This window comes from Centruroides sculpturatus, unplaced genomic scaffold (assembly GCF_000671375.1).
Source record: "Centruroides sculpturatus isolate CEXI.00-Female unplaced genomic scaffold, Cexi_2.0 scaffold40, whole genome shotgun sequence".
Lineage (NCBI taxonomy): Eukaryota > Metazoa > Arthropoda > Arachnida > Scorpiones > Buthidae > Centruroides > Centruroides sculpturatus.
Genome location: NW_019384602.1, coordinates 189,436 through 201,642, shown reverse-complemented (window position 1 = coordinate 201,642; position 12,207 = coordinate 189,436). Strand labels below are relative to the sequence as shown.

The 12,207-nt window shown below is 33.9% G+C and overlaps 2 pseudogenes; both read left to right on the top strand.

Moving 5' to 3' along the window:
• The first annotated feature begins 3,876 nt into the window (after nucleotides 1-3,876).
• LOC111625062 lies at nucleotides 3,877-4,962 on the top strand (annotated as a pseudogene).
• A 5,968-nt stretch (nucleotides 4,963-10,930) lies between these two features.
• On the top strand, nucleotides 10,931-12,202 carry LOC111625058 (annotated as a pseudogene).
• The last annotated feature ends 5 nt before the right edge of the window (nucleotides 12,203-12,207 follow it).

Genomic DNA, 12,207 nt, shown 5'->3' with positions numbered 1-12,207 from the left:
CCCCCTATAACACTGTTGATAATTCCGTTTTATATGAATTCCATGTTGTACGAGTCACTTAGATTTTACAAATACGTGAGCAGTTCACAGTCAGGCACACGTATTTGTAAAATCTAAGTGACTCGTACAACATGGAATTCATATAAAACGGAATAATCAACAGTGTTATAGGGGAGGATCGACTGTAATAGCAAAAGATGACGTTAGATGGCGACTGCGTACACTTCGATACTCGTTATATTGTTGGAAATATAAATTTAAATAAACGTACAGAATTTTCTTTATTATACTGTTTAATATTTAAATATATTTGATTAAAATATTTACAACATTCGTCGCGTAATTCGGAACGTTTATCATTGTTAAAGTGATTTATTACGACTCAACAATGTAATCATCTTTATAATTGGATAGTGACGTCACACAGATTGACGTTATCGTATTATGACGTAATATAATTGTGGTTATAGCTACCGTATCATTATATTTTTCTTATAGCACACAGATGACAATTATTGATTACAAGATAAATAAATAAACGAAACGAACAAGAAAAAGAAATAGAAATTCGCAAAATTTATTTTATTATTACTCTGATATATATATATATATATATTATTTCACTTATGACGTAATTATTTATCCGAATTTTGCAAAATAAATAATGTGGTTAGAGAGTTGAATAATGTGTACTACATAATGTGACGTTCTATGTGTATTATGTACACAAATATTTGTGGTTTTGTCTTGAAAAGTATTCCAGGAAATAAGACCTATTGCAAACTGTAATTTCGCAATGTTTAATTATTACAATTAATTTTGTCATAGCCAATATATCACGTTTATCAACATTAAGTAATTTCCTTATAGTACTAGGATTATCTAGCAAGTTTTATATATGAGGGCAACATAAAAATGATAATAATAATAATAGATGTGTTTTTAAATATTTAGAATTAATAATTATTTCATAGTGTAGGGAATACCTATAGAAAATAGGGAAAATATTTGAATAATTCCCAAATTGCAATGAGAAAATGACTACGACAGTCGACCCCCCTATAACACTATTGATTTTTCTGTTTTATATGAATTTCGTGTTGTACGAGTCACTTAGATTTTACAAATACATGAGCCATTCACAGCCCGGCACACGTATTTGTAAAATCTAAGTGATTCGTACAACACGAAATTCATATAAAACGGAAAAATCAACAGTGTTATAGGGGGGTTGACTATATATCTTTTAAAATATTTTCGTAATATTTACAAATACAAATTTCGTAATTGATTTTTTTTAATATTATTATTAATAAAAATTCACCGACAAATTCTGATTTATCAATTGGAAATCTCAGTCCATTCATATTTTCTACTAAATTTAATTTCGGGAATTAATTAGTTTATCTTTGCATTTATTTTTATATATAATTTATAATAATATAGAACTGATTTTGCAATAGTACACTTCTAGGTATTTAATTATCTAAAGTGTGTACCTCTGTAAATAATATGTTATCAAATATTAAATTCTGTAATTTTATTATTTTTCATTAAAAATAACAGTGTAAATGTACTTTTGGAGTTTGTTATATCTAAGTAATTTACACGTTTCGGTAAAAAAAAAAGTCTTTCTATAATTATAACATTTATAAAATTCTAAAAACATCGGCTCTACCTAAAATTTCTTACTCTACACGCCCAAATTGTATAATTTCATCCGTTAACTGTTGTAACTAGTTAACAGGATGTACTAAGAAATAATTTTTACACACCCTTTGTAATTTAATTTCTATTAATTTAAAAATGTTCAATCTGGCTATTTGTTAATAAATAATATTAGAAAAATCGAATATATTGTGACATCGCGCAATTTTTTTAATCGTATTTTATTTTTAAAAATCGCCTGACATTCGATCCAGAACGGAAGATCTTATATAGTTAATGAGGCCTCCGGGTCTTAAGCTATCCATATCGGGTCTCGGCTTTCCTCTATCTAACTTCGTTCTCGAGATTATCGAAGGACAGACATACAGACGGACGGAAAACGGTGGAAATGTATAGGTCTGCAATTTGAAAATTGAAACCCAATAAAGCATTATTATGACGATGATTTCGTTATGTTTTCTAGCGTTGTTGTCCTCTAATTTTTATAAAATTTCAATATTAACCGAAGAATTTTTGATATAAAATACAATTGAAAGTAAATTGTTAAACACATTTTATATTTCTTATATTACAATAGATTAGCTAAATATTATAATAATGAATTAAGTCAAATTGTGGTAAATAATGAATTCAAAATGTTTCGAAAAGTACTACGAAAAACATGATGCAGGTATAGTCTAATCAGAAATTCATTTTTTTTTTATTTATACAATGAGTCTATTCATCACTTTAGACACACCAAGACATCAGCAAGCTTTTATGCATGCGTTCGTATTGTTATATTAATCGAAATCCTTTTGACTCTTGGATTGAAACAATTCGAATGAAAGGGAATGGTGGATTTATAATAACTTCAAGATTTCTTTTACTACGTATGCAACGTAAGTCAGTCCAACTGATCGTTCTTTTTTATCTGTATCAATTATCGCGTTTTTTAGTGTCATTCCTTGTGATTTGTGTATTGTTATAAAGTGCGCTGTCTGAGTGTTGGTAATTGTTTTCTTCAGCACTCCGATCCCAAATGCTTCCATTTTTTTTTTATTACTGGAACAATCCTGTACAACTTTATCAACAAAAAAAAAATGTCTGCCCACTATAATTTTCGAATTCTACCAGCACTGTCATTGGTAATATTGGTGGATCTATCTCCAGATTTGTAAACAATTTTACGAACAATTCCTGTCATTAACCAAATTATGAAGAATATTTATGTTTCTCCGTAGCATCACCTTACATTCGATTGATAAATAAATTACAAGTTGTTGTGTTGAGAAACAATTTTTGCATTAGGATTTTTTGTAGAAATAAGGAACTCTTTATTCTCCACTTCAACCTCTTCGTTTGATTCAAAATTTTTTTCTTCGATATTACTAATTCTTTCCAATGTTCTTGGAATTAGCAAATTATAGTTATTTTCTGATAAAGTTCCATTAGATATTTTGTCAAGTAGAGTTCTAAATATTCTCTGCCCTGATGATCCTTCATCAGGGCAGAGCCTGTGACACTGATTTAATATGAAGCATTTCTGGAAAGATGTAATAATGTTTAATTAAACCCTGTAAAACTTCAAATTTTCACATTTATCTGAATATAGTGGAGCACCTTTTTTACTGGAGGAACGTCTATTAGAAAAGTGCCCAATCTAACACATTTTAAAAATTCTTTAAAGATATAGAAGAATAAAAGATTTAAAAAATGCTATAGATCGGTCACTCGGTGTAATAAACGCTTATCTAAGATAACTTTTGTAGTTATATAAATCAAATACTATAATATAACAAACATTAAAACGAAAACCATATAAAGAGTTTGGTTATTTCAGTCTACCATTGTCACGTTTATCGCGATACTCGAATAATTCGAAATCGGTCAAGTAGACACCAATTTTGAAAATATATTTAAAATTTTTTAAGATATATATGTTACTGTAAATGCTCGAACTATGGTAAATCCTAAGATCTTCCAGTAAAACCTAAGATTTACCAAATCTTTGTGGTAAAAGTCCGAAATGTTCTGTGATCATCGTTAATTTCGAACTTTTATCAGCATATACTTGGTATATCTTAGGTTTTACCTCAGAGACATGGTATCATCGTTTCATTCCATCGTTTGACATCGGATCATTCCATCGTTTGACACGTTAGAACGCGCAAGTTAATTCTAATCTTGTTTGAGATTTCTCTGTCTAAAAGTTATTTATGAATCAAGATGAGTGTGAAACGAAGATTTTATGAAATAATGGACGAGTTCGTTGCAAGCAAGAAAGATAATAATTTTTATCTCAATAGGGACAAATACGCAAAATGTTTGGAGGAAGTAAAAGCTTCAAAGAACATGAAAATAAAACAAGCTGTTCATTACAGGCGTATAAAGCGTTACGAAATTTCGACTATAGGCGACAAAGAAAAACTAATTGCGCCTATGAAGGAGGAGGATGGAGAAATAAGGTATTACATTTGTTACGAGGACTTACAACATTCTCGAAGAAACGCATGTTGCCGTTGGCCATGGTGGAAAGACATGGATGCTTAAGGAATGTAACCGCAAGTATAAAAATGTAACAGTTGAGGCTACTATGACATATTTGAAGCTATGTCAACCTTGCCAAAAGAAACAGAAGACTTTGAAAAAGGGCATTGTCGTCAGACCTATACTTCACAGTGAAATGAACTCACGCTGTCAGGTTGATCTAATAGATCTACAAACTACCCCAGATGGAAATTATAAATTTATTTTAGTTTACCAAGACCATCTTACCAAATATGTGATCCTTCGTGCGCTTCAAACTAAACGCGCCGTAGAAGTTGCACACCATCTTTTGGATATTTTCATTACTTTTGGAGCGCCGAGCATCCTTCATTCCGATAATGGTCGAGAATTCTCTAACCAACTTATTGAGAGTTTATGCTCCATGTGGCCGGATGTAAAAATCGTACATAGAAAGGCAAGACATAGCCAAAGTCAAGGATCAGTGGAGCGTGCTAATCAAGACATAGAAAATATGTTGAGCACGTGGATGGAAACCAATCAGTTAGCAAAGTGGTCAAAGGGTTTAAGATTCATCCAGGCGATGAAAAATAGAGCATATCAGAAGGAATCAAATGTTTTCCCTACGAAGCAATGTTTGGCTGTCCAATGAAAATAAGCCTTGCAACTTCAGCAATCCCTAGTGATATGATTAGAGTTATAAGATCTGAAGAAGATATAGAGAAGTTGTTACATTCGCATGACAATATGGAACAAAATAATGACAGAAAATGCAATCGAATAGGACAAGGAAGAAAGCATTGTTAAAAATGAGTCAGAAGGGGATATAGACAATAGCACTGTCAACGATAAATTTTAACACAAGAAGATGAAATGATTATTACTGAGAAGATGAAGGCGAAGCAAAGAACAGATGATTCCAATGTAACGATTCAGAGAGATACCGATTCAAAGACAGAAAACACGATTGAGTCTCGGGAAGTTCTTGTAACAATATGGCTCTATTGTTACAAGAAATACCAAAAAAGTTAGAATCTGTAGTGACAATAAGAAACAACGCAAAATTGAATTTGGAGAAACGAGCTGAAAAATGAAAGCTACGTCTGTTGATAAATATCCAAATGTGAAAAAATTGGCCAAAATGTAAGACTGAAAGTGCCCGAAATTGACAAAACTAAAACCGACCCGAAAAGCGTTATTGCAGTTGTAATAGATGGTAAAACTCGTTGTCCTTTACAACTAAGTACCAAAATTGGAGAACTAAAGCAGCTTTATACACAAAATCAATTTACCTCATGCCCTGAAGACTTTATCAAGATAGAAGAAGGCGTTAAAGATAAAGAAGTGTCTTCGAGAAGTTGTCGCAAAATTGTCTTTGACTGGAGGACAAGGTTTCATGAAATGCAACTGCCTAAAAAAAATGCGTAACGAAGAAGTGCGCTTGCAAGTCATCAGGATTACTTTGTAATTCTAAATGCCATGATAGCTCTCCATGTTGTAACAAGTAAAATCCTTTTTTTTTTTTTTACTTTTATTAAATGACAATGAATACCAAATGATTAGAAAAAATACCGTGATTACTGATTAGCTTAGCCAACGTAAGCTATTATATTATTTTTGACAAGATAATTTAATTTTTTGTTATGTTAAAAAAGTATTTTTAAACTGTTTCACTAGTTATTAATANCCTTGAAAACCACTTAAAACATATTTTGTGCAGAATGGTAACCTCGTATTATGGAATTTTCCTATTCGAATACAACTATACCGCCGGTCCGATAGGAAGAAGGGAACGTTGCGAAAGGGAATCGAAGTAATTCGAGGAAAAGTAGTAGTAGTCCTTCTCCCGGAAGAGGGATAGTCAACTATTACTACTTAATACCGGTCTATTATTAATATATTTGTAAACTGATCCGTGTTAGACAGGTTATGATGGCCACGCAAATGATAAAAGTTGTTAACCTTAACGTCCGAAAGACTTTATATAATTTATTTAAATAAAAAAAAAGTCTGGTAAAAATACGAGTGAAATGTTCTCGTAAATATCACGTTTATAGAAAAATTATTGAACTGCAATTTTAAAAAGATTGTAGCCTATAAATTCCGCCCGTCTGACTGTTATTCGTTAATCTCGAGAACAGAGTTAGATAGATAAAGGTCTAGACCAGATATGAGAATCTTAGAAGTAGGAGGCCCCGATTAATTAAAGAACTTCCGATGCAAACCAAAAGTCACGTTACTTCAATTCAAAAATTTCCTCCGAATAGAGTTAGATAATCGGAACGATTTTATGGATAACAGGGAAAGTACGATGTATAGGGGCAAAACACCGCTAAAAGAATTGAGAACATTGTGACGAAAAATTGCGATGACACAATAAATAATCACTCGTTAGAATTATTTTGGTTTATTCGGTTACACCGTTACAGCAACGCGACACATGGGCAATCTGCCGAAAGGGATGTATTCCGGGAAGACTTTTATGGAAAGCTGAACCCTATTTAAGTGTTACTAACGTGAAGAAAACCCGAAAAACCACTCGGCCAGCCCGTTGACCATGCCCCAACTCACTACCGGACTTCGGTGCTCTTATGCACTCGTCTACAGCAGGGCGCTTATTAGAATTAAGAAAGTACATAAATAAATCAGAAAAAAAAACACGAGTTATTAGATATGGAAAATTAAATTCTGATTACAGTAGAGCATCGATTATCCGACTCAATTGGGGACTGGGGTTGGTCGGATAACTGAAAAAACGGATAACCTGAAAAATATGAAAAAATACATTATTAGTATAGTATATTATTATATCTCATGTAATTAGTATATTAGTATATCGCTATTAACCTACTTTGCGTTGAATTTTCATCGATGTTAAGCCTATCAATTTTTATTTCAGAAATAATAATCGTCGCTATTGTATCGTTAAAAATTAGAAAATTAAGTCTCGTTTAAATACTGGCTTCCTTTCATTATCGAGCCAGTGTTGCCAGCTAAAACACGTAAAAATACGATTAAAGTAGCCAAGACATAGCCAAATATTGTTGCGCCACATCACTAGCGGACATTTGAATTTGCCTACTAGAACGCGGTCGGTTAACCGATGTGACGGTTGATCGGGGGTCGGATAATCGATGCTCTACTGTATTTACAGGCTTAAGCAATTTTGATTCCACACTGACAAGTGCTATATGCTACCCTTGCAGTAATTATACAGCGCGTCTATTTTGCGCTAAATCATTGTTGCAATAATGAATATAAAATACAAAAAAAGATATAATTTTTAAAAATTATATTCTTTTTTGTAAGAATTATATTTAGTTTATTATTTCGTTAACTTTTTTGCCAATAGATGAGCTAAGTGTAAAGCTGGGGCCACACTTACAGAAAAAAAGCTCACTGAACCGAAATGGCAATTTTCCGTTCACTGTGAATTCAGTGTTTCGCACGTAAGAAAAAGAAAAACAAACTTCTTCGCCATCTAGTGTCAGTTCACATCACTAACAGCGCTACATGTACACTGTACTGTACATTCATTCCGGCTCCCGCCAATTCAAACTAAACATCGATTCTTTCATGGTTCTCGTTTGACTTCTTTTCTTTCTGAGCTTCTATGATTTTGAAGCAGCGACACAACTATTAGCGTAGGTGACAAAATGGCAGCTGGGCAGTTTACGCGGTTTCTCGTTTTCAGCCTCGGGCAGCACAGCAGCAATGTCAGTGACGTTGTAAACACGTAATCACTCCCAGTGATCCGATTGGTCAACATCTACATTTTACGTGACCAGAAAAAATTTCTACTGAGCATCTCTCAACTTGATTTTCCAGAAATTTTACGCGTGAGACGTAAAATTTTTCTGAATTTGGCTTTCAATTTATGTTTTCAGTGGTGTTTTTCTGTAAGAGCCACTCCAGCTTAACTCAGAAAATCGAATGTGCATAGAAATTAATTGATTTATAGGAATGCAATCGTTATTTTGAGGTGAAAAGAACGACGTGATCTAAGTTAGAAGTATTTGTACGTAAATGCCGAGTTTCGTATCAATTGGTGGAACGGCATAGGACTGTATAGCGAACAAACAAACAAACATCCTCATTTATATAGGCTATATAAATGAGGATGTTTGTTTGTTTGTTCGCATCTACATTTTTTTCTTTTCTTTTTTTATAAAACACATCTCTATCCACAAAATTACGCTTTTTGTCATTTTCTACTTAATACCGGTCTATTATTAATATATTTGTAAACTGATCCGTGTTAGACAGGTTATGATGGCCACGCAAATGATAAAAGTTGTTAACCTTAACGTCCGAAAGACTTTATATAATTTATTTAAATAAAAAAAAAGTCTGGTAAAAATACGAGTGAAATGTTCTCGTAAATATCACGTTTATAGAAAAATTATTGAACTGCAATTTTAAAAAGATTGTAGCCTATAAATTCCGCCCGTCTGACTGTTATTCGTTAATCTCGAGAACAGAGTTAGATAGATAAAGGTCTAGACCAGATATGAGAATCTTAGAAGTAGGAGGCCCCGATTAATTAAAGAACTTCCGATGCAAACCAAAAGTCACGTTACTTCAATTCAAAAATTTCCTCCGAATAGAGTTAGATAATCGGAACGATTTTATGGATAACAGGGAAAGTACGATGTATAGGGGCAAAACACCGCTAAAAGAATTGAGAACATTGTGACGAAAAATTGCGATGACACAATAAATAATCACTCGTTAGAATTATTTTGGTTTATTCGGTTACACCGTTACAGCAACGCGACACATGGGCAATCTGCCGAAAGGGATGTATTCCGGGAAGACTTTTATGGAAAGCTGAACCCTATTTAAGTGTTACTAACGTGAAGAAAACCCGAAAAACCACTCGGCCAGCCCGTTGACCATGCCCCAACTCACTACCGGACTTCGGTGCTCTTATGCACTCGTCTACAGCAGGGCGCTTATTAGAATTAAGAAAGTACATAAATAAATCAGAAAAAAAAACACGAGTTATTAGATATGGAAAATTAAATTCTGATTACAGTAGAGCATCGATTATCCGACTCAATTGGGGACTGGGGTTGGTCGGATAACTGAAAAAACGGATAACCTGAAAAATATGAAAAAATACATTATTAGTATAGTATATTATTATATCTCATGTAATTAGTATATTAGTATATCGCTATTAACCTACTTTGCGTTGAATTTTCATCGATGTTAAGCCTATCAATTTTTATTTCAGAAATAATAATCGTCGCTATTGTATCGTTAAAAATTAGAAAATTAAGTCTCGTTTAAATACTGGCTTCCTTTCATTATCGAGCCAGTGTTGCCAGCTAAAACACGTAAAAATACGATTAAAGTAGCCAAGACATAGCCAAATATTGTTGCGCCACATCACTAGCGGACATTTGAATTTGCCTACTAGAACGCGGTCGGTTAACCGATGTGACGGTTGATCGGGGGTCGGATAATCGATGCTCTACTGTATTTACAGGCTTAAACAATTTTGATTCCACACTGACAAGTGCTATATGCTACCCTTGCAGTAATTATACAGCGCGTCTATTTTGCGCTAAATCATTGTTGCAATAATGAATATAAAATACAAAAAAAGATATAATTTTTAAAAATTATATTCTTTTTTGTAAGAATTATATTTAGTTTATTATTTCGTTAACTTTTTTGCCAATAGATGAGCTAAGTGTAAAGCTGGGGCCACACTTACAGAAAAAAAGCTCACTGAACCGAAATGGCAATTTTCCGTTCACTGTGAATTCAGTGTTTCGCACGTAAGAAAAAGAAAAACAAACTTCTTCGCCATCTAGTGTCAGTTCACATCACTAACAGCGCTACATGTACACTGTACTGTACATTCATTCCGGCTCCCGCCAATTCAAACTAAACATCGATTCTTTCATGGTTCTCGTTTGACTTCTTTTCTTTCTGAGCTTCTATGATTTTGAAGCAGCGACACAACTATTAGCGTAGGTGACAAAATGGCAGCTGGGCAGTTTACGCGGTTTCTCGTTTTCAGCCTCGGGCAGCACAGCAGCAATGTCAGTGACGTTGTAAACACGTAATCACTCCCAGTGATCCGATTGGTCAACATCTACATTTTACGTGACCAGAAAAAATTTCTACTAAGCATCTCTCAACTTGATTTTCCAGAAATTTTACGCGTGAGACGTAAAATTTTTCTGAATTTGGCTTTCAATTTATGTTTTCAGTGGTGTTTTTCTGTAAGAGCCACTCCAGCTTAACTCAGAAAATCGAATGTGCATAGAAATTAATTGATTTATAGGAATGCAATCGTTATTTTGAGGTGAAAAGAACGACGTGATCTAAGTTAGAAGTATTTGTACGTAAATGCCGAGTTTCGTATCAATTGGTGGAACGGCATAGGACTGTATAGCGAACAAACAAACAAACATCCTCATTTATATAGGCTATATAAATGAGGATGTTTGTTTGTTTGTTCGCATCTACATTTTTTTCTTTTCTTTTTTTATAAAACACATCTCTATCCACAAAATTACGCTTTTTGTCATTTTATAATAATTAAAAACATAGAGAATTTTTTAATAACAATATCTCGTAACAGGTAACACCACACAAAATTTAATTTAATTTATTATGATTAATTAAAGTTATTTTTTAAATAAATTTTCACAATAGTCGGGAAAATTACGTAATTCGTTTCTGAAATTTTTATATTATTTCTTAATAAGTAAAATATAATTTCATTATCATAAAATAATTTATTGAAAAACTAATATTGTTTAAAAGATTAGCAGTCGAGCAAATTGGAAATTCGCGTTCTAGAATCTTCCTGAGTTCAGCCAAGCGTCGTTTTTGAATTTCGTAACAGAATTCGATAGAAATTATGTCGGAAACATTAACCGAAACCACCGAATGGGGTTATTTGAAGGTAGAAAACTGGTGTCACGTCGGTATAGACACTCTTCAAGAGCAAACTTTGAAGAAATCTCTGAACACGGGCTACGAATTTAACATTCTTCTGGTTGGAAAATCGGGGTTAGGCAAGTCTACGCTGCTTAACTCTCTTTTTAAAGCTCGCGTCAGTCGTAAAAGTTGCTCGAAAGACGAAACTCAATCGGGAATCGACGGTTATGGCAAAACAACAGAAATTAAATCCGTTAGCCATCTTCTGGAGGAGAAAGGAGTTCGATTACGTCTCACCGTTACAGATGCGCCAGGCTTTGGCGATCAGATTAACAACGAAAACTGCTGGCTCCCTATTGTAGAATACATACACGAGCAATACGAACGATATTTGGAAGAAGAAGAATGTGCAGATCGTAAGAAGACCATAGCAGATACGAGAGTTCACTGCTGCATCTACTTCGTTTCTCCCGGTCGCCGGCTGACTCCTCTAGATGTCGAATGCATGAAGAGATTGGGGAAAATCGTCAATCTCGTTCCCGTCATAGCAAAGAGTGACACCATGACGCCAGATGAGAAAATAGCCTTCAAGCAAGTTATTAGAAAAAGCTTAGAAGAGAACGGAATAGATATTTACCCCGTGAGAGATGATGAGATGATCAACGATGAAATAAGGTCCAAAATACCCTTTGCCGTAGTGGGGAGCGAGAAGGAGCACGAAATCAACGGAAATAAACTGTACGGACGGATGACTCGTTGGGGTTTCGTAGACATAGAAAACAAAGAGCATTCCGAATTTTCGCACCTCAGAGACATGCTAATAAAGACTCATATGATTGATATGATCGAGGTTACCAGATTATTTTTCTACGAAAAGTTTCGTCGAGATGCTCTTAACGCCAGAAGAACGAAAGATGTGGACGGCAAACAGGCAGTAGAGATGAAAGCTGCGGGTCGGAATATTGGCGAAAAATTAAGCTATTTTAGTAAGAAAAGATTAAGTGGAACGACCTCAAATAAGAGCATGGAAAGTGGCAGAGAGAGATCGGCCGGTGCAAACGATTCCGTTTCAATCATCGGCAAAGAAGCGGAAGGAACGGAATCTTTGCTTAAAGAATCAAACATCGATAATGCTCTTTCTGACATTTC